Source organism: Thermobia domestica, chromosome 8, assembly GCF_964235325.1.
Source record: "Thermobia domestica chromosome 8, izTheDome1.hap1.1, whole genome shotgun sequence".
In the NCBI taxonomy this organism is placed as follows: domain Eukaryota; kingdom Metazoa; phylum Arthropoda; class Insecta; order Zygentoma; family Lepismatidae; genus Thermobia; species Thermobia domestica.
The window spans coordinates 15151213-15175264 of NC_137461.1; the positions used below are offsets into that span (position 1 = coordinate 15151213).

At 35.0% G+C, this 24052-nt stretch overlaps 1 long non-coding RNA gene across 1 annotated transcript; it reads left to right on the forward strand.

The window, feature by feature from the left end:
• Positions 1-1106: 1106 nt before the first annotated feature.
• On the forward strand, positions 1107-15608 carry LOC145691561 (uncharacterized). Its single transcript, XR_014132411.1, has 3 exons — positions 1107-1133; positions 9175-9258; positions 12306-15608. It is a non-coding gene; the product is annotated as an uncharacterized LOC145691561 (long non-coding RNA).
• Positions 15609-24052: the final 8444 nt, after the last annotated feature.

The following is a 24052-nucleotide window of genomic DNA, read 5'->3' on the forward strand; positions in this document are numbered from 1 at the left end:
GTAGTTCCGTATACCTACTTTTGGGCCATATCCTGTATGTTTTATATATACAGTTCCATATACCTACTTTTGGGCCATTCTGTATAGGCTATATAGGCCTACCTCATCTTCCCCCAAGTTGCGGGGCTGATTTTGCACTTAAACCGCATCGGAAGTGTTACTGTTCATCTCAGCGACCCCCGAAAATTATAGACTTGACACTAATGTCAGTCATTTTCGATCATTATATATATATAGAAGATAGATAGATAGATATGTCCTCCTCCTCCTCCCGTAAGTTGCAGCATCATTGTGAAATGATAAAAAACATCTCAGGCAAGGGCGCCCATGTTGTGGTTTCCAAGGTGGTGCAAGGAAAAGCGACATTTCAAATTTTAGTTTCAAATTTTCCTGTATCTATTCTAAAAATTCTATTGGGTTTTCGATATTTCGGAGTAAAATTTCCTCTACGGGGGCGATCGCCCCACCTTTCCTCCCTGATGGGCGCCCTTGATCCCAGGCCCGAACCTTATCTTATCTACGCGTATGTTGAAAATTTGATCGAAATCGGTTGGATGGTTCAAGAGTTATTAAGTCAAAAACGTAGTCACTTTTATTTTTATTTATGTAGCTAGACAGATTGTTGCAAATTTGGGTATCACCTCTATACTATTCATGATAATAAGAATTTTGATTAACTTAGAGGTCATGTCCCAAATATAAAAGAAATAAAGAAGAAGAAGAAAAAAGGTTGTGATTTATAATTTGCTTCTTGCTTCACAAACTGTAGCAGCGCAGTCTAGCGAGACATGACTAAACCATCGTTATAGCAAATACTAAAAGTGAAAGATAACATAAAAGCCAACAACGTGTATTAACATAGAATGTTTCTTTTCAATTTCATCTTTGGCAGAACAATACAAATACAACAGTTTACTTTTCAATTTCACTGGAAAATGGACATTCTTTTGATGAAACAAGATTTCATTTGAATTAATATATTTTATGTGCATAACTGTAATAATTTCTTTGTTAATGCTGCTACCGATGACGTAATTGTTTGGAATTTCACTTCCGCTTTTCGTGATTATATAAACTTATGTAATGTTTAAGAATGGTGCAGAAGGCATTCTTCCATTACATGCGATCCAGCAGTAAGTAGTTTCACTGTTTTTAATGTACATTTTTAAGAGAAGATAAGAAGTGTTAAGACCCTGATTTCGAAGACTACTACTCTACTCTAGTCTTATTACGATCACGGTATCGGGCTTTCGTTAATTCAGTTTAATGTCCAACGATTATAGCCTTTAGACCAGCGTTTCCCAACCGGTGTGCCGCGACGAAATCGAAACAAATTATTAATTCTGTAGGAACCAAATTGCAAGACATAATGGAAAATGTATATTTGTGTTTCACATTACTAGGAATCTCTACTATAAATCTACAATTTTAAGTTTCATAATGTGTTACTTTTCTGTACATTTTTAATGCTGAAAAACGTATTTATCATTGTCATGACCATTATTGCTTCTTTATTGTTGCAGACTATTTCGTAACTTGAAATTTTAACATATCATTCAATAAATTCAACAAAGCAAACATGTATAGAAAAATACAAATGACCTACATTTGCGTTTTAAAAGTATAGGAGATTTGTATATTTGTTCGTTATTTAGTGATCTTCCCTTTTAGTTAAAGGTTAGATACAGTTTTCGAAAGAGAAAGTGGATTTTTATAAACCTGAATCCTATATTTCATTGCAATTGTTTTCTATTTTAAAATTAGAATGAAAAATAAGCATAATGATTTACCACGGGGGAAAATCAGTGATCGAGCTTTCTTCTCTGTAAGAAGGAGATCAGTAATCATATAAAAATACCACGGTATTTTATATTTACAAATAATAATAGTAATTTATATATATATATATATATATATATATATATATATATATATATATATATATATATATATATATATATATATATAAAATATGGGTGTGCCGCGAGAATTCAAGTTACACCTGTAGTATGCCGCAAGTTGAAAAAGGTTGGGAAACGCTGCTTTAGACTAACAAGGTACATTCGCGAAGTGTCCCCTCGGGATTCGTGTAAAATTGATTCAAATGCAAAGTTTTCCGCGGCCCAATGTGTATTGTACTAATTTTAACGGCCCGTACAGGTAATTTGCATATTTATGGGCCTTCATATATCCGGAATTTATTAAACCACTACTATAAAGCTCAGTGACAAAATTGCTTTTAGTTTCTTTAGATATAATTGGATATGAATGTGAGTATATGTAAAACAAATAGGATCAAGTACAGCTTCTCTGACACGTGATACCCATCCCGGCCGCCATCTTGGATCCGCCATATTGGATTCAACTTTCGGTTTTCCAAATGGGAATAGGCGCGTGTGATACATCAAATTCATATAAAATTTTCTCAGAAAGTCATTGGTGTAGTTAATTTTATTGTAGCTTGTACCGTTTGCAAGGTATTGCATGTTAAATATCAGACACTTCACGAATGTTGAGAAAAATAGAAAATTATGCAGTTCCGTGTGTGTATATGTAATCTTTTAAGATTTTTGTTGGCGAAAGATTCCCTGAACGTAAATACATACATACACAAAGACATAAATACGAAAATGGTAAGTTTTCACCCAAATCTGGTCGTATCTTCATTTACATTAGGTATTTAGACCGTAATGGAATACTTCCTTGTTATGATATAACATGAAAGTAATAACATTCACTCATACAAATGTAATGGCGTATTTGCGATTTTGTTTCGGAGGCTTTGCAAACTTTATTTCTGGAAATGTGAAAATTCTGCAAGATATTTCATTTACTTTAAGATAGTAAATAAAATTTTGGGAGGCGACTTAAGCCCGGTAGCTCCCCCTTAAATACGCCACTGCCTACAGTTTTTTGTAGTTAGAAATTATTTTGAATTGTCAACATCGTTACCGTAACTGATATTACTCTAAAATGTCTATTCGCGAAGTGCCTGGCGGAATTTAATATGCAATATCTTTCAAACGGTACAAGCTACGGTAAAATTATCTACACCAGTGGATTTCCGAGAAAATTCTACATGAATTTGATATATCACTTGCACCATTTTCCATTTGAAAAACTGAAAGTTAAATCCAATATGGCGGATCCAAGATGGCGGTCGGGGTGGGCAACATGTGTCAGAGAAGCCGTACTTGATGCAATTTGTTTTGCATATACCTACATTCATGTCCATTTACATCTAAAGAAAATAAAAGCAATTTGTGTCCGAGCGTTATAGTAGTGTATGAATTCCGGATATATGAAGGCTCATAAATATGCAAATTACTCGTATGGCCGCTAAAATTAGTACAATACACATCGGGTAGCTGAGAACTTTGGATTTAAATCAATTTTACACGAATCCCGAGGGGACACTTCGCGAATGTACCTTGTGAGGGGGACGGATAATTAAGGCAAGTGAATGATAGTGGAATAATTAGTGGCATGAAAAAGTGGGAGAAAACGTGAGTACCCACGGGGACGATGTTGTCCACCACGAACTTACTTGGTCGGGGATCGAACCTAGGGACTCCACGCACTAAAAGTAAGCGTTCTGCCTCTAAACCACTGTAATCCCATTGTGATAGGGCTGAGAAAGAGTACAGATGAAGGGTGAGATCAAATTTTCATGCTACATTAATCATTTCAATGTTAAACAAATATAGTTTTATCGACAAAGTGTTCAAATGTATATTCAGTTGGGAACTTTTGTGAGAGTCCAGACTCGATGGACCCCACCATGGATACGCCTCTGGTTCGAGACACCCAGCATCTTTAATGTTGGAGGTGGAATGAACTCTTGTTTAAGACTGGTGCCAATTTCAAGCACTATTTCACATTGGAATCCTCAAAGGAAGCACGAATAATGCACGGAAAATCGATTAATGTGGAGAAACTCTTAGCATTTGTTTGAAAATATGTAATGAATATAGTTCTCCGTAATTTCAATCACAAACAACAATGATAAGTCTTAAGAAACTTAAATATCAAAACAAAGTAAGTTATCGTTTAAATAGTTTTATTTCTTCTTTTTAAATGGAATGGATTCGTCTCTTCTTGAAGAAGGCACAATCCACGCTTTATGAAAATATTTTATTTTCTAGGATATGTAAATCAAAGCTGTTAAAATTAAAATTACATTTTAAAATTAAAGATGTAGCGAATTCACTCCATGTTTCTGTCTAATTTCATACCCAAACAGAGATAAGTTTCAAGTCTCAAACAACGCACGTGCTATATTCAGCAAGTTTCAATTTTAACCAACAAGCCGTTGACTGGTGTCAAAGATGGAATGAATAAAGTAAGAACATTATCTTAAATATATTTCTTGAAAATTCATCCACCAATTTTGGATGAATTTCTATTAAGTATTCCATGAAGTAGTGATGGACAAATATTTATATCTGGGAGCCCCCCCCCTTCCCAAAGAAGCTACTCATGTTAATGTAATTTACTAAAAACAAAAATAGCACGTTTTACAAAATTGTTGTGATAATAAATTCCCTTAATTACCTAGGTATTAAAATTTATCATAATCTGATTTGAACTAGGACAAACGGATATTCAAAAATGAATTTAAAAACTCACCTCTCAGTTTCTTTCTAATGGAACATTTTCGAAATATTCTTTTCTCATTAGGTTAGGAATTTGAAGAATCCCACTCACATAAAGCATAATAATTTCCCATATAATGGATAAACTGGAATTGATCAGTCTAACAGCCAATTAACAAATAATAAATATTCCTTTCAAATAATAAAAAAAAACATATTTTCTTTATTTATTTATTGTCAACACAATAGGCTATAGCCCAATTACAGTGTTGTAAATTACGCAATTACATGTTCATAATTCTTGATAACTCATGATAATAGCATTTCTAAATTTCTTAGGCGACATATCACATATATAAAATTCATTGTTATTTGAACACATTCTATTATACAAAGCTGTTGTCGTCCAGATTGGTGATTTCATTATATTACTTCTTGACTTTTTGCAGTAATAAAGACCAGTGTTTTTACGTATTTTTAATGAGGGTACATGAAATGAGGATTTCTATTTTATGTGTTCATATCTACTTAATAAAGTGGCCGAATTCATTTTCATAAGTTATGCGCGAACTCAATCCTTTGTAATTGTAAACCTCGACAACAGATACAGGCTATCTTCACCAAAATTATCAAGTCTGGCAGTTGTGAAATCTCATCTAATTTGTTTCCTTATTACAACTTCGTTCCTGGATTATACTTTTATCTTCTGCGTCATGAATAGTAAGTGGATGTGTGATTTGTTCAGTATGTGGAGTAAATTTTTTATTACAAGAATTGCATTCTTTAAATTAATTTTGCGGACTTCAGAAGGTTAACCCTTCAACGACCCATTTATTTGTCGATCAAACTGATTTTTATTTTAAAAATAAAGTGGTTTTGGTGGAGGAAACACGGGATTAAAAAAATATTAATGTAAATAATATGGGGTCTATGGGATAGTTTATGGTGTTTGCATATACAGTCTAGGCAAAGTTGCGTGTTGATATCTGCGAAGTTCACTAAAATCAGATGGAACCAATAAAACGCGACGAATGCCAGCGTACTTGCACTTTTGCACCCACTACACTTTTGTCTAATATATAAAAAATCAACAGTTCAAAACGTGTCCACCTAAACGAGCAAAGAAAGCTGAAAGATGACAAGATGACAACTCCGCGTGCAGCAACTCCGCGGTGGCTCACTGGTAGAGCGTGGGTTTTCTCGGGATTCTCCCCTTTTCTTCATTCCACCATTTCATTCATTTCTCATCATCACCGTCTCCTTTAGCCTAATCGACATAATCGTGGGACGTAAAATTGAAAGATTTCATTTCACTTTTTGTTGAGACTGGAATTAAGAAGAAAGTGAACAAATCATACATTATTTATTTTATTTGCCTGCGTGCTTTTTTTTCGTGTGTCTACTGTTTAAATACACTCCAATCTCACGCAAAACAATAATTAAGTCAACTTAATAAACACGCTAACGGTAATTATTGCAATCATACCTCTGTTGCAGAAAATATTACTACCAATTAACGTAAATACTAAATTCGTGTAATAATTTCGTATTAGTGTTCAAGAAACAATGAAAATGAAATGGAATTTTTGAGTTCTACGTCTCACGATTATGCCGGTTAGGCTAAAGGAGACGGTGATAATGAGAAATGAATGAAATGGTGGAATGAAGAAAGTGGGAGGAAACGGGAGAACCCCGAGAAAACCCACGCACACGGTGTTTGTCCATTCAGGAAACAAAAGTACCTATTTTTGAAAAACTTAATCCCACAAAAGCTAAAACTGAGAGTGTTCAAATATTTGTTGCAATGTGAATGTTCTAAATACTAGAAATGAAATGAAACCTTTCAGTTTAACGTCCCACGAACATGCCCTTTAGCAAGGGGGCCGATCCAAGGGGGGCCGGGGCCCCACCAAAGCTCATGTGGGCCCCCGCATTGTATTTATGAATATACAATATTTGACATAATTTCAATGCAATTTGTCTTAAAAATCATCATATATGCCTATCATCTGAATGCCCTCCCCCAAATTTACAGAGAAATCGGAGCCCTTGCCTTTTAGGCTAAGAGAGAAACATGATTGAGGCAAGTGAAAATGATGGAATCATTGGTGAGGTGAAAATGTGGGAGAAAAGGGAAGTACCCCGAGAAACCTACGTACACAATATTGTCTACCACAAACTTACTTGGCCGGAAATCGATCAAGGGATCCCACGGACCAGATGCAAGCGCTCTTACATTGATCCACCGTGCCCCCATTTCTAATTCAAGTTTTGAATGTTAATGAAAAGGGTATTCCCATTTCCCATATTTCTGTATATCGTTAATGAAGTGATACACTTCTAATACAAGTTCAAATGTAAATGTAAAAGATATTCCAATTTTCAGGATACATTTTTCGTTATACAGGGTGATTTTAAAAAGTACTCATGGATTTCATTTTTGTCTAGAATTTCTAACTGAAGTCCGATTTTCGTGCAGTTTTTTGGCAAATAATCAAGGAAAGATGGGGGATTTATGGAACTATGTTTACTGGTTTAAATTCATCAGGGGTAATATCGACCACGTCTCAAGACAAACAGCAAATATTAGACAATATACCTTACAATTGAAATGAAGTGTGGTGCGGTGTGGAGAATTAAGTTTTCTTCGTTAGATGGCAAGCTCTCCAAGGTCAATATAGGAAACAGGAACCTGGGCCATTGTATTGGTAATTGTGATGTACAGTTCTTTGCTAGTGTGTATTATCAGGACACAGTGAGAATAGTGTGTTCTTTGGAGCAACATGAGTGTATCGTTAAAAGTTTTTAGAGAACGGAATCTGTTGTTGCTACGCAAAGGACATTTAGAAACAAATTTGCCCCACACAAGAACATAATATGGTAACTAGTTAATTAATTGGAAGAAACAGGATCGCTTCTAACAAGTAAGTGAGACAGGGAAGCATCAGACCCTGTAGGCGGGTGTTGTGGAAGATGTCGATTATCGACGTGGCTCAAGAAATTTCTCCGTCATTTTTCCCAAGAAACCGGCTGTAGCTATTCCACATGTGATGTGTGGGTGTTACCACTAACACTTAATTTGTATTTTCACTAACAATTCGTATTCTGCAATTTCGCTTCAAAAATCTAAAACCTCATTCAATTGTAAGGTACACTGGCGAACATTTGCTGTGTTTCTTGAGGCGTGGTCGATGTTACCCCGGATGAATTTAAACCAGTAAGCATAGTCTCATAAATCTTCCATTCTTCCTTCATCATTTGACACAAACCTAATGAAAATTGGACTTCAGTTAAAAATTCTAGACCCAAATGAAATCCGTGATTAAACAAAAAATCACCCTGTATTTAAGATATTTGATATTCTTAGTCTTTTGAGAGAGTCTTTGAAACTACTCCACTGTATTTTCGTCTCTTTTGAGACTATACAAAAATTACATGTAAATATAGTACTCAATTGATTATGGGGAGCAAGGTGGCTTAAAGGTAGAGCACTTACCTCTGAGTCGTGGGGTCCTTGGTTCCATCCCTGGCCATGTAAATTTTGTGGTGAACAACATCTTATCCTTAGATTTTTTCGGGTACTCCTGTTTTCTCCTACGTTATCATTCCACCATTATTTCATCGTCATTCACTTGCCTTATTCATACATTTTCCTTAGCCTAAAGAACATAACCATGGGACATGAAATTGAAAGATTTCATTTCATTTTCATTTCAATCGATTAGGCAGTTAATTTTAATGTGAAGAGTCTCTGTTGATTATTTTATTATTAGCAAGTACAGGTAATTTTGTGATAATAAGATAACATCTTGATAGCTTCTTCACAGGAGTATAGGGATGCGCACGAGACGAGTCGAGACAGAATTTTCCGGACAAAATTCGAGTCGAGACATCACTTTTAATGAACATTTTCGAGACGAGACAGCCTCAAATCTTGTCTCTTGGGCATCACTACAGAAGTAGGTTTATAAACACGCTTGATATTCATCAAACTACAATCCGGTATTGCCTTACTACAAGATATTTAGCACGGACGTCAAGGTAATCAAATATCCATAATAATTTTGTATGTTTTCTTTAGAGGCTCATTTCTTTAAAAAGCGAATATCAAGTAATCTCATAGCCCAAACTAAAACGGACAATTATACCACGAGTATTCATTACTTTATTCATTATGTTGTACGCAACATCTAAAGAACTCATCAGGTATTGATCAAACTTGGCATGCAGATAGACCTTGAGCAGGTTAATGAGGAAGTGAAATATTTTACTGTAGAAATCTTTGATTGCCGAGTTACTGGTGATTGAAATTCGGGTTACGCTTTATCACAGTTTCGCAAAATAATAACAGTAAATATTCCATTCAGAAGAAGTAGAATTAATGGAAAATACATGAAAAATGTGATTCGTTAGTTTTGAGGTTGAACATTAATTACTTATTACTCATATAAAGACTGGCTGAAGTAGGTCTAAATGAAAGACAAATTCCTAGCTCGCAATTGTTAAATTCACTTGTACTTATAGTATAATCCTTAATATAGTTATTATACTAACAAACGTTTTACTAATGTCTTTGCAGATTCTGGCACTAGTGTCGTTTCAGTGACACTAGACGCTACTGGGGTTGTCCTCAGTTAGTGTAAGCCATCTACCTTGAAACTATGTAAGTATTACATTTTATTATCTGTTATTATATAAAAAATAACATATTTTAGTATCGTCTTCTATAATAATTAGCTCGCCTTACGACAGTTCCGATTCCTGTGACATCACGGAACTTTCTGCATTGAGTTAGTGTCGGTCCACTGGAAATTTACTTGAGTTAGCAGGTAGCAAAGCATGTTCTTTTTTCTTTCTCAGGGTAATGGGATAACGCCCATTTCGCCCAAGGTCCTGTGCCTACCAGTTATCTCTAATGATTGAAACACTTGATTGTGAGAAATTACAATGTTGCCAGAATAACAAAAATGAAATGAAATCTTTGAGTTTTACGTCCCACGGTTATACCGGTTATGCTAAAGGTGCCAGAATAACAACTCCCCCAAAGGCACGGACTAGAGGAACGAATTCAACTGCATTTGATTACGTAGCATGTTGTCTTTGCATCCTGTGAACCACTTTAATAGTTGTATTTAGATTGTAATAAACAAAATAGTTTTAACATACAGTTATTTAAATGAAATAATAAAGTTATTTAAAAAGTAGTTCACAGGATACCAAGACAACATGATACGTAATCAAATGCAGTTGAGTTTGTTTCTCTAGTCACTGCCGTAACTTACAAGTAAACCTTACGTTTAGGTGAATCGAGTTGCTGACTGAGACACATATGAGAAAGTAGTACTAAATGTGGTCAGTATTTCAGTGAAGTTATAGGTGCGAAGCTCCAGGGGTTTAGGAGATACAGCTACCAGAACATCACATGGAAGTACAGAATAGTATTCATACAGTTGGAGGTAAAAGCCCTTTAAGACCTCTTTTAACGACAAAAGGTGAATAACAAATATATGGGTACATATTAGGACTAGGGGGAAGTCATATAGTAAGGGTATACCTGACGGCGGCCATCTTGAAATCCACCATTTTGAATTAAGGTTAAGTTTTTAAAATAGGAATAGGGTCATGTGATACATGATTTAAGGCGCAAATTTACTCAGAAGAACAATGGTGACGTTAATTTTGATTTACGCGCATTTGGTAAAAAGTTACAGGGATATTAAATATTGTTGCAGCATATGTATTAGTCCTTTACTCCACTTTGTAAATTTTGTGTTAATGATAATAATTAAATAAAAAGCAGGTGGATAAATATTAGGTCTATGGTAAGAGTTGCCTTGATGGCGGTCATGTTCAAATCCGCCATTTTGAATCAGACAAAAGTTTTAAACAAAACGCATAACAGTGACACCTTATTAATAGCAAATTTCACCATAAATCCAAGGGTATAACCATTTTTGCTTATCATTAACGAGCACAGAGGTAAATGGGAATAGAGTAATGCAGGATAGATGACTTCTGGCTAGAAGTTAATCAGAAATACAATGGTGGCGTTACAATGTTAGTTGTTTGATGCTATACTTGCACGCCATTTCGTTGTTTTTCTTGTATGCTGTTCACATCTATTTCTCGCTCGCTCTTGTCCTCACTGTACTATTGCTCACCTTGTCTGTGCCACGCACACACGACAACATCAATATTAATCCACCTGCTTTTTATTTAATAATTATCATTAACACAAAATTTACAAGGTTGGGTAAAGGACTAATACATATGCTGCAACAATATTTAATTTCCTTGTAACTTTTTACCAATTGCGCGTAAATCAAAATTAACGTCACCATTGTTCTTCTGAGTAAATTTGCGCCTTAAATCATGTATCACATGACCCTATTCCTATTTTAAAAACTTAACCTTAATTCAAAATGGCGGATTTCAAGATGGCCACCGTCAGGTATACCCTTACTATATGACTTCCCCCTAGTCCTAATATGTACCCATATATTTGTTATTCACCTTTTGTCGTTAAAAGAGGTCTTAAAGGGCTTTTACCTCCAACTGTATGAATACTATTCTGTACTTCCATGTGATGTTCTGGTAGCTGTATCTCCTAAACCCCTGGAGCTTCGCACCTATAACTTCACTGAAATACTGACCACATTTAGTACTACTTTCTCATATGTGTCTCAGTCAGCAACTCGATTCACCAAAACGTAAGGTTTACTTGTTAGATTTTGGGGAGTTTTTATTCTGGCAACACTGTAATTTGTATGGATGGCAACACTGAAAAGTCTTCAGATTATTATTATTATTATTATCAGGTTATTCAGGTTATTCAACATTATCTATGATTGTTATGAGTTGCATTTCATTATCTCTTTTCACTCATAAAACAAACAAGCAAAAGAAAAATGGCACATTTTGTATTATTTTTTAGTAAGTCAGGGTGTTAAAAAGAGATTATTATTGTGCATATACAGACTGAAGGAGAAGACATCTATAATAACATCAGGTAATTGCGTTTCTGCGGAATTATACAAACCCAAAAGACTACCTGCTAGAAATTCTGTTCCAAGGCAAAATTTACTAGAAATTTTCTTTCGAATTCCAAGTTTTACAATTTCTAAGGCATTCACATTCGGGTAACAATATTGTATATGCAAATTTTACTATTCTAATGTGAATATATGTGTATTAGAAAATTGCCATAACTATTCATTAACTTATAATTGAAACATTCTTATGATACTTTAATTAAATGCTGTATTTGGTGCCTCGTTATGGGGGAAAAAATATTTAGATGTTACACGTAGTCATCGCTGGTATAACAGATGTCGAAATGCGTTTCTTAAAAACATATACTTGTACCAAGATTTTTATCATAGTGGTTTTAACTTTTCAATAGAAAAAAAATATGGTTATATAGTAGGCTACATTCAAGTTATAATAAGTAAATTTTATTGAAATGTCATTGTTGTTATACGTTGAAACCTACCTGTAACCATTGTGATAATGATGCAATTTCCTTTCTTATGTCCCTTGAAAAGAATTTAAGAACTTAATATCCTTTAAAAAGAAGATACATATAACTTAGATTTGTTTTACATATATTCCCGCGTATGAACAAATCAAAACAGTAATGAGATCACATACAACCATTTTCTGTTTTCTATACTGATATGTTTATAGTTGTTTGCTTTTCCTTTCATTTAGGTCCACTTTCAATGCTAGTATGTCTTCGGCGTAAGTGAGAGACAAACTGATGACACCAAGAAATCAACATGTTTGTGGGATTGTGGACTGGTATGAAGCTAGCAAGAATGGTCGAACTATAATAGTATCCTCCAAGAATATACCACATTGTCCATACTTTTGGGAAAAATCTCTTCGGACGTGATGACCATCGTGCTGGAATTGCTGAAGTTCGTATTCTGGAAAACTCTTTCCTCATTTCTTTCCTATTTAACTAATTTCCCACTCACAAAAGACCTATCCGAAAATGTTTTACTTTAAAAGTTAAAATCTATTTAAGATATGTAACTTCATTTTGCAATTATAGACAGTGGCTGTCAATTATAAAACATATTTAATATGTTCTATATGCAATATGAGTTAGATACTTCTATGAAGTAACAAGTTTCTTGTTTTTTTATTATCATATCTATTAGTACTAATACCAGTACTGTAACTACTACTACTAGTACTACTATGAATTTCTTATACCTTTTTCTATAATTGTTTCTAGTTCTTTAGTACAATCTATTCTCTATTCTCTATTGTTGTTTCTACTACTACTATCATTTACTATATTCTTTTCCCATTGTTCTCAATAGTATTGTAATCTTAATTAGTATTCACACTATAGTGACTAAATACTTTCAGCTATTCTTTATCTATACATATTAATACTATTTTTCTGCTGTATATTCGAATTTTCTACTCTACTGCAATGTTAGACTTACTTTACTACGTACTATTACAATTACTAATACTATAATACTAGAAAAATTTACTTACTATAGGTATAGTCTTATTGTTTTAGAGTAATATTGTATCTCTTCCTTCAAGTTCTTTTTATCCTTTTGTCCTCTATTACTTTTGTAATTCTATTTGCTTATAATGATTTTCTACTTCATACTTGCAATTACTTGATTTGTGAATTACTATTACTGTAACTTTTCACATTTAGTAATTCATATTAGAGAATTTTCATTCGAAAGTTACTTATGTTTTTCCTTGCAGCTTTACTTGTTTCTAATAGCATAGAGAAACCATAAATTCAATTCCTTGATTTCTTTGTGCTATTATATCTTAATTTATGTATTTCCCTTTCTCAGAATATCTTCTTGTATTTTCTCTTCTTTCTTTACTTCTTCATCTTTTCCTACTTTTCGAACATCGTTCATTCTTTTGAAACTGAATCTCAAATTCTCCTAATGTCTGACAACTTCGTTAAACTTTTCGTTTTTTTCTTTTTTTTCTTGTGATCTCATCTGGAATATCTATCTTACACTTTTCCCTTAACGTTCTGCTTTCTTTAGGCCTATACTTTTCTGCAAATGTGACTGACTGAAAAACTGTTCTAAAGCGCTTATATCAAGCTACTTTGTACCTGTATATTTAATACTCATGTCTTTCTTTTATGTACTAATTTTCCTTTTCCTTTAACGGAGCTCAAACTGAACTTTTACCACGAAAGCTATGGTACCTACAGTATTCAAAGCATTTGTTTTATTGTATTCCCTAACTTTCTCTCAATTTTCCAGTTCAAAATCTTTTCTATCCCTATTAGCATGTTATTTTTATAATTTGTTATTTACTATAAAATATCCCTCTCTTAACTACATATATCTCTCTGTTACGTATTCTCTCTACCTATCAGACTTTCACTTTCTCTATCTTATCTTTCAAGCTCTTCAACCATTCCACTTTTCCAAATAATTTTTACTCTATTCCAACTTTATGTCTGAGCATTATCTATTCTAAGTCAATGTTTCTTAATGCTTTATCTTTTAAATAATTCTAATCTTCTCTAAGATTCTTTTCTCTTACTTTAACCTCTGTTTCAGTAATCTATCCTCTTCACTAATCTATCTTTTACCCCTATCTACGCATTAATTTGGCTTCCTATTGATAATACTTGTATGATAAGTTTATTCATATTAACTGTTTTCATCTATTTCGTTGTACCTTTTTCACGTTTCTTATATATTTCTTTATGATTTTTATTATCATACTGATATTTTTTAAAAGTTTCTTCACGCTTATTTCTTCCTCTTGCTGTTCTTTTCCCTTTCTATTTGTTGCTATGCATACATATATGCTCTTCTTCTGATTCTTTTTCTTCAATTATTTCATTTACTTTCTCTACTTTATTGTCTTTCTCCTTTAATTTCTTTCTTCGTATTATTTCTTACATATTTCTTCCTTAATGTTTTCCCTTCAGATTTCTACATTATTTTCAAACTTTCCTTACTATTGTAGTTTCCGTTTATTCTATTAATTTCTTTGTTCTTTTTATTCAATTACTTATCTTTCTTATTGCTATAATTTCTTGTTCTTAATCCTTTCTCTGATTATTCTTTTGCATTATGATTTATTAATGTTTTATCTCCTTTCTGCTAGAAGTCTTATACTAAGCTTTACATTTTTCTACAGTTTTCCCTTCTACTTTTCTTTAGTCTTTGTTCATACTGTGTCTCTTTCCTGTCTTTTGCAGTATTTTCTCTTATTTCCATTGTATTTCCGTTCTTCGGTCCCCCACGTGATTCTCTTCACACTTTCTTTACATGTCTTACTTTGTATGCTGTTCCTATTCTTTCCTTCCTATTCTTTTTTTTACCCTTTTCTACTTCAATCCACTGATTGTTCTGTTTTCTGTGTTCTGTTTTAGATTGTCTATACCTTCTGATCTTTCTCAGTTATGATAAACTTAACTTGAACCGAATTCATTGCTTCGTTGACTTTTCTAAAGTGTTTTTACTGTTTTCTTTCGCTGCTAGTCTTATTATTAACGTAACGTATACGACGTTTCTTTTATCTCTATATATTTAATGTAAAATGGTTTGTGTGAATTTTATGTTTGAAAACCAAAATATACATTCAACGGTATAATGGTTAATACAAATTATGTTTTTGCACTGTACGATGCTGTGTTCTTGTAAATGTGTTATAAATACATTACGTACCTGGATTTTACTTCAATAATGACTGTGATTTATTTTTAAGATATATTAGTGTTAACGCAGCCACTGTACTATAAACATATATTATGTGAACTAGCTATCACAACTATTTTCATAAGTAACAATAACAAGATCTATATATGTTATGTATTTCTGGTCTGTATTAAACGGTTTCGAATGGTTTGTTTCTGCCTTCTGCCAACCATTCTTCTATTCTGTTAATTCTTCAATACTTTTGTCTATTTTTCTATTTGTAAACAGTCTGTGTCCATCTTTCTTTGTGTACCATCTATTTAGCTTGGAAGAAATAAAATCCTTGTTTCTTTTCTTTCCCTGAAACTTACAAAGATGTGTTTTTTTTTAATTCATAACAACTTTTACAAGCAATAGCCTGTCATCATATGTATCAGTGTTAGAAATATGTGTGTCACTGTTAAGAGTATTGCATCAGTATTAGCAGAAATCAAACGACAGCAGATACAATTTCTTAATGAACGATGTATATAAGAGGCTCGAGTGAACATAATGGAAAGTGCCATTTCCGGTGAAATTGATTTATTAGATGGAATGGGTTGTGATCGAACCACAGAAAAGTATGTAGGTAGTTTTACTTCGGAAATGTATCTGCAGATGGCAAGGAAAGAATGGTACGTGTCATTCCATTGAATTGCATGGGAATAATCAACCTTCTTTCCCAGTTTACTCGAAAGTTAGAAAAGTGTGACATAGCATTATGTTCGCCCGAGTCGCTCCTATTGTGAAGATGTGTCCAGCACGTTGATGTAGAGACCTGCATGGGCCGAATTTTTCGGCCCGAGCCCAATCCAGCCCGAACTTACCTAGGCCCGGCCCAGCCCGGGCCCGAAAGTTTTGGAGATTTTCGGCCCGAGCCCGGCCCTGCCCGATAAGTTTTTAAAAATTCTTGGCCCAAGCCCGGCCCGGGCCCGATAAATTTTAAAAGTTTTTGGCCCGACCCCGGCCCGATAAATTTTAAAAAAAATAGATCGAGCCCGAATCTTTCTCAAAATTTAGTACTAAATTTTACCTAACCCTCAGAAACATTTTCTAAACTTTGGTTCACAACCTGACGCTTGCCTCCCGAATGGTACCATTGCCTCCTAGAACTTTGCCTGACATCGAGAGAACAAAAACTCCATTCCCTGTAACAAAAATCTAACTTAATTGATTTTTAGCATAAAGTGAAGATGGCAATTTTGTTTAGCGACAGGAAAAATATTCCCACCCGTTCTTTTTATATTTTGAGTTCAGTGAAGGTCAAGGTCAGAGAATCAATTTACCGCATAATGCCTGCAATCCTCTATAGTGAAAGGGAGCCACTAAGCAACACAAACTGTAAATAGCTATTGCATTCTTTGTAACATTTTTCACGGACACACTTCTTCAACGTTTGGCTTCATTCCAATTATCGTTTAACGAAAGTCAATAATTATTAAAGAATTGCAATTGATCGGCCCCAGCCCGGCCCGGCCTCAAGAGAAATCAGTGTCGGCCAGCCCAAGCCCGGCCCGGCCCAAAGAAATAACAGTGTTGGCCCGCCCAAGTCCGGCCCGCCCAAAGAAATAACAGAGTCGGCCCGCCCAAGCCCGGCCCGTGCAGGTCTCTACGTTGATGTGAAATACTACTATTTCTACTACTACTATTATTATTATTTTACTACTAATAATAATTTTAGACATGTGATATGTTGGACTAAAATTCTCTGAAAACGACAAAAAGTTATTTGAAATCATATACAGTGAATTTTCATTATCAGACTAATGTTAAAATTGTGATTTATTAGTAAAAAAGTGGATAATAACAAATGGTAATTACAGTATTTTTGGAGTTATCTTAAACATTTGATACAATATAACACAAAATTCTGCTATACAAGCTTGAGGAATTTGGAATACAAGAAATAGCGTTATCTTGCTTTGGTAGCTATTTAAGTAACACAGAACAGACTGTCTAAATTGGAAACGTTCGAAGTGAATGTACAGTAGAACTATCCAGTATAGCATGCCACAAGGAATAGTCCTAGGGTCAATTATAATTTAAATATATGTTAATGGTTGATTCTTCGTCTAGCAGCAACTGCGTGAGTTTGGTAAGAGGAGGGTGATTACAGAAGGAAGATTTCGTCCAATGCTTTCTCCGGGTAGAGCGTTCCTAGCATCGCTGCTACGTTCCCTCTTTGCACAGCCATACTTAGTCTTCGTGCAAGAAAGGATGAAGCTCGTGTGTCGCTTATGGTCAGAGTTATGCTGTGTCCAATTTCTTTAATGAAGTTTAAACCTACGTAAAATGTTAAAATTATATTTTTATTTTTATTTTTCTCAGCAACTTAAAGTTCATTTAAATGTTCAGACCAGTGCCGTGCCGTGGAAAATCAGCGCCTGGGGCGAGAGCATACGACGGCCTCCCCGAGTGCCGTGCCGTGGAAAATCAGCGCCTGAGGCGAGAGCATACGACGGCACCCCCGTACATATGAGTGAGGTCGACAGACCAGCTTCAAAGCACCACTTTGGTTGGCTCGAAGCTTAAGAAAATTTTCAAATATAAACCTTGCTTTTTTCTGATTTTGAGCACTTTTTATTATTTTTTTCCTTTCCTTTTTACATATGTGCATATGCTTTTCCCAACATGAGTAACATTATAGGACCACTTCCTAAAGTAGGAAGAGGATTTAGGTACATGTTATTAATACTTCAAGTAATTTTTCCTCTCTCATTTTCTTTGTTTCTTTCTTTTTCTTTTTCCTCCTCAAGTTTGCGCCCCCTTACTTCGGCTCCCGGGGCCGTTGCCTCACTCGCCCCTCTACGGCACGGCTCTGGCTCAGACATGAAGAATTCAATTTTGTTTTGACTCTTTTTCTTTTATATATTTCTTAATGAATAGACATACAGAGTATTCCTTTGTCCACATTCAAATGACCATCTTATATAACGTCAGTCTACAAACCTTGCAACTTCATCAGCCTGCAGTCGATTCATTAAACGAAGAATTCAATAATCGATAAAGAAAAGACACGTCGAAGAAGAGGAGGCGAAAGTCAGCCTACGTCAAAAACGTAGTAAAAACAATGTTTTCAGAACTAATCGCTACCCATATTCATTAGGGTAAAATACACCTTCAGGGCCGGATTTAGGGGGGGTCCAAAAGGTGCACGTGCACCTCCCCCCTCGTTGTAAATATACACTACCTAACATGAAAGTTATCAATTATAAGTGAAAATAGTAACATTTAGAAAATTTCTGCTGTCATGTTTCCGCTTGGGCTTATAAGAAATCGAATATTTGCAAAATCATCAAGTCAATATTTTGAAGGTTGAAGGAAAGGGATTCACTGAGAGTACACACACAGCATTTCCAGGGCAATTCGTCATTCACTCCACAGATGCCTAACGACATTTTAAAATATTGAAATTTAATTCAAATGTACTCTGGTAGTTGCTGATGCACCCCTTCGTCAGAAAATCCTGCATCCGGCCCTGTACGCATTTGTGTATTCTTGCTTCTTCGATAAGAATGAATTTATTGTTAAAATAGCGTCAGTATTCCGTATCATTCAACGCTATAAATTGATCGAATTTCATTGTAGTTGTGCCAAGCATCTATTTAAGCCGTCTGGCCGCCCATCACTTAGACGCTATCTTCCTAAAGGAAAACTGAAATGAATTGTTTGAATTTAACGTTCCACGATTAAGCCCGTTAGGTTAAGGGAAATGCAAGTGAATGATAATGGAAGAATTGGTGGAATGAGAAAGTGGGAGGAAACGGGAGTACCCTGAGAAAATTCACGAACACGATATTGTCCACCACAAACTTACTTGGCCGGGGATCGAACGAGGGACCCTACGTAGCGGAGATAAGCGCTCTACCACTGAGCTTCTCTTTCCATTTTTCGTATCTCTAATCATGATGAAGTTCACTTGTGGCCTCGGACTTTTGATATACACTGTATAATTCCTTGTTATATTGTAATATTATGAACTTTCAATAAAAGCATTTCAGCTAAGAAAGTAAGAAGTAATTTAATATTTCGTCACTTCACCGCGAAGAATCACTATATGCTAAAACCACTTTTCAGGACAAGCGAAAAGCATCCAAACTTAAAATTTTCCCAAATATACACGGAAACACTGTTGGAAAATGTAATAATATTGGTTCTACAAATATTATGCACTGGACATTCTTGTAGCTTGCTTCAACACTATTTTTGTATTTAAGTAACATCTTTTGCGCCTTTATAAGCACATAGAGGATTTGTATTACGTGATGAGAATCTTAAGCCATAATTTCAGTCTATCATTTTTCATTGTTGTGGCGAAACAATTGAATATTCACTTGTCACATTATGAGGGACGCTACCTGACAGCTTTCAGGTTTATTTGCACGGCATAACTAATTTTCGGCAAAAATGTCACATAGCGGTACTTCGAGGCTCAGCGACGATTTTCAGTTTTATACTAATGTCTATTCATGCAACATTACTGTTCTATATATTGTACTATATAGCTCAGTGATGGTCACGGTGGCTCAGTGGTAAAGCGCTTACCGCTTTCGCGCGGGGTTCCTGGTTCGATCCCCACTCAAGTAAGTTTGTGGTGGACATAATCGTGTCAATGGGATTTCTCCCGTTTACTCCCAGATTCTCATTCCACCGATTATTAGAATATTCAAGTGATGTTTTTTTCAAAAGTGAAAGTCACCTGGAAACAAGATGAAGCAAATCGCGAGTCTCTACGCTCACCCTATACAAAATGGTAAACCGTCAAAATGTCAACACAGCTGTCATGAAAGAGTCTATGACCACCATTTTGCATAGGGTGCGCATACAGACTCGGAACTTGTTATTTCTTTTCACAATACGGCAGGTATTTATGCCGACAACTAAATCTGGGAAAAATACATATAAAGAAGGCGATAACAATATGGCAGAATCAGGCTCCCGCATACCTCTTAATATTCCTCAGATATTCTGGTCACAGTACTGACGATCCCGATCGATTTTTCATGCTGTTTGATCATTTGGCTTTACTTCAGGCTTGGACCCCCGAAAAGAAGAAAGAAACTCTTCCTATGTATCTGCAGGACATAGCTCTCGACTTTGTTTTACAATAGCAAAAGCAGAACCAATTCGACACACTAAGTTGCGAACAACTGAAAATCAAATTAATTTCTCTGTCCCGCCCAAATTTACCCATAGTGCACTTGCCTTAATAATCGTCTCACTTAGCCTAAAAGTCATAATCGTGGTATGTTACATTGACAGAAAGATATAGGTCAGTGATGAAATATTGTCCAATGCCTATTATTCATAGATATAAGCCTAAGCACTAAAATCCTATCTGTTTTTACGAGGGTGGTTCAATAATTATTGTCCCTGACCTATAAGCAGTATTATTTTTCTAAAAAGTCTTCTTTCATAGTAATGCACTTCTTCCACCTATGCTGTAAAGCCACTATGCCAGCATATAGACATCTAAGACATTAGGCTACAATATCCCCCATGATCCATCCCAGCTGAAGTATTTTAAATATGGCGGGGACAATAATTATTGACCGTCCCTCGTAAATTATAATTATGTTATTAGTATCTTTACGTTTCGTCTAATTTTCAAGAATCAATTTAGATTATAGTATCCACATTACTTTTCTTAGTTTAATGTCCCACGTAGTGCTTAAAGTGAGCCGGTATGAGCCGGTTATGCATCCGAAAGTTAGAGAAACGGCCGGTATGTCATACCGGTAAAAATATCTGATTTAAATTATAATTTGCGTGTAGGAAAAAAAATGATTTTACACATAAAAATAAGTACGACGTTAGCATTGAGTCAAAAAATATGTTTGTGCTTTCAAAGATTTCGTTTGCGGCTTCGAATGTAAATAACAGTTCCTGATCACCTTATTCAATGGTAGAATTTGTGCTCTAATTATTATTTTTTTTTCAACATTTGACGAGCAATTTCAGCCCCCTCAAAAGAATTCTAATACTGTACCGCCCGCCTAAAATGTTTAACCTGGATCCGCCCCTGGCATTGACAGAACCTTTTTTTAAATTCAAAATTATTATTTTCATTGTCTGGAGTTCTGTGTTTATAATTGTAAGAAAATTAGTGTTGACCGCAAGACGAGACGAGAGCAGAATAATGTTTTGAAAACTGAAATGAGATTCTAAAGAATCATTAAATACTAGGCACTAGAGATGAGACGAGAGTCACTACAAAGTCTTGAAAACGAGACGAAAAAGCACATGGCCGCGTTGGATCACTATGTCATTGTAAATGCGATGTTTAAGAAAACGTACCATCCGTGTTCTTCCACATTTAGATCGCCGATATGCTTAAGCAAAATCTTAGGAAAGCATACCACCTCTGCTTTTCCCCCCACTTCTCACTATTGCTCAACAAATAGTTTGACGGCAGAAGTCTATAGGCTTGTTCAACAATAGCAAGATGGCTGCCGAAAACATTTTTCTGTTCACTGGATTTGTATTATTTCCATACAATTGAATGGAATACAATAGAATAGAATGGATTACAACGGAAAACAATATTCTTTGAATATTTTTTATAAACATTATTTCTGTTAGGCTGATTATAGTGAGGAGTAAAACATTTACATATTAGTCCTCTCTCTCTTTTTCTATAGATTTTTCACGCCAAAAATGGTGCAGAAATGTCAGGAGTAGAGGTGCTCTTTAGAGTTCTGTCGAAATTGCTGCTCTAAGTGGTTATATTTGTTCCCCATCTGATGTCACTTTAAGCACTGGTCCCACGCTTAGGCTAAGGGGAACGATGATGAGATGGATGTTAAGGATGGAATGAAGAATCTGGGAGGAAACGGGAGAACCCTGCACTCAGTTTTTTTTGTCTACTATATCCACGAAGCCTACTTGACGGCAGTGAGGGTCGAACAAGAGACTTCATGCAGTTCCACCCTGCAAATGCATGCTCTAAGTATTGTCCTAATGAAACATTCGTACAAAGAAATATGACCATCAATATTCTCGCTGCTTAATAAACGAAACTCTGAAGTTAAAAATTTCATTCCATCTCCATTTTTCATTTTGCCGTTTACAAGCCATTTGATACCTCAAATCGTTCCGGAAATATGATAAACAGTGGAATTGTGCAAAACTGTTTAAAATTGCGAAAACTTGTTGAAATTACAATTACCAAACAGTATTATAAGAACAAACGAAATCAACAACTATATTGAACATTTCGCATTTATAAGCCATCCTATGCATCATAACCAGGTGCGTACCCAGAAATTTTTGTTGGGAATGTCCAAGCTTTCTTGGGGTATCCAATACTGCAAACTACTACGTCTATGTAGTACGGAACGGGTATTATTCTGTACACGAAAACATGGAAAATAATTGTAAAATGTTTGCACCTATATTTTCAGGGGGGAAAAAAACTGATAGAACTAGACTGATTTTATGAAAAAGCGTATAGATGAAGTGTAAGATAAAAATTTCATGCTACATCAATCATTTCCCTGTTAAACAAGTATAATGTTATTGAGAAACTGTACAAATGTATGCTGAGTCAGGATGTTTTGGTGGTGTCTGGACCCAGTGGACCAACTCCCTCAGGTGCGCCTCTAATCCTAACAGTATAGTGATTGCGATAGTACACATGTTATATCTCCGGACCGAATTGACATATGAAATTGCTGTAAATGACATTATGATATTTTCATCTGCTGGAAATTACATAACTTTTTACATGTAATATTTATTTAAGGGTTTTTTCGAAATAAAGTCCTTTATTTATTTTTTTTTTTAATTCGTTGAAATTTTGTTCCCATTCATACGAATACTTCATAATTTGATCATAGTATTCAACCTCAAGGTGTTATTGAAGCATATTCCTCCTTGCAGTTTTACTGTCACACCTGTCAAAAATTGCACCAAAATTGAATGTTTGTGATACTGTAGCATCCTTAGTTAGCAACACTGCATAATAAATGAAGTAATGTATTTTTTCGTTTAACATGTAAATGTAAAAAATTAAATTAAATCTAGGGATGCGCACGAGAAGATTTGTGGCTGTATCGTCTCGAAAATGTGCTGTAAAATTTATGTCTCTACTCGAAAAATGTATATTTTTCTATTGGAAGAACTGTGTCTCGACTCGAATTTTGTCAGGAAAATCCTGTCTCGACTCGTCTCGTGCGCATCCCTAATTAAATCTTTAAGTTTTACGTCCCACAATTATGCCGGCTAGGATACAGGAGACTGTGAGGATGGGAAATGTTTGAAATGATGTAATTAGAAACGGGAGAACCCCGAGAAAACTCATGAGCACGGTGTTTGACCAGCACAAAGCCTATTTGACGCGAGCTGGGATTGAACCAGGGACCAAGGCACCACAGATAGACGTTCTACGACTATGTAAATTTAAAGTACGTAATAATTTGACGTAGTGCCTTTCTAAAAAATTGGCCTACAACTTTGTGTTGGATTAGCAAGAATGTTCATCTGTTGATATTACAGTGCCATGTCAAATGGTTTTCCCTTGTGAATATTTGCATCAACCAAAATTTTAGTTTTTTTTTTTTTTTTTAATTGATTAGTTTCGAAGGCTGAACTTACGACTTGAACGAAGGAATCTTGAGATCTAGAAACAGGACTCAAGTCTTAAAATCAAATTTTGCAGAATATACTCTTTAACGCTGGTTTTAAGAATTGAATCCTTTTCTTGGATCTTAGGCTGTTTTGTTCAAATCTTCCGTTCAGCCTTCGAAACTAATCGATAAAAAA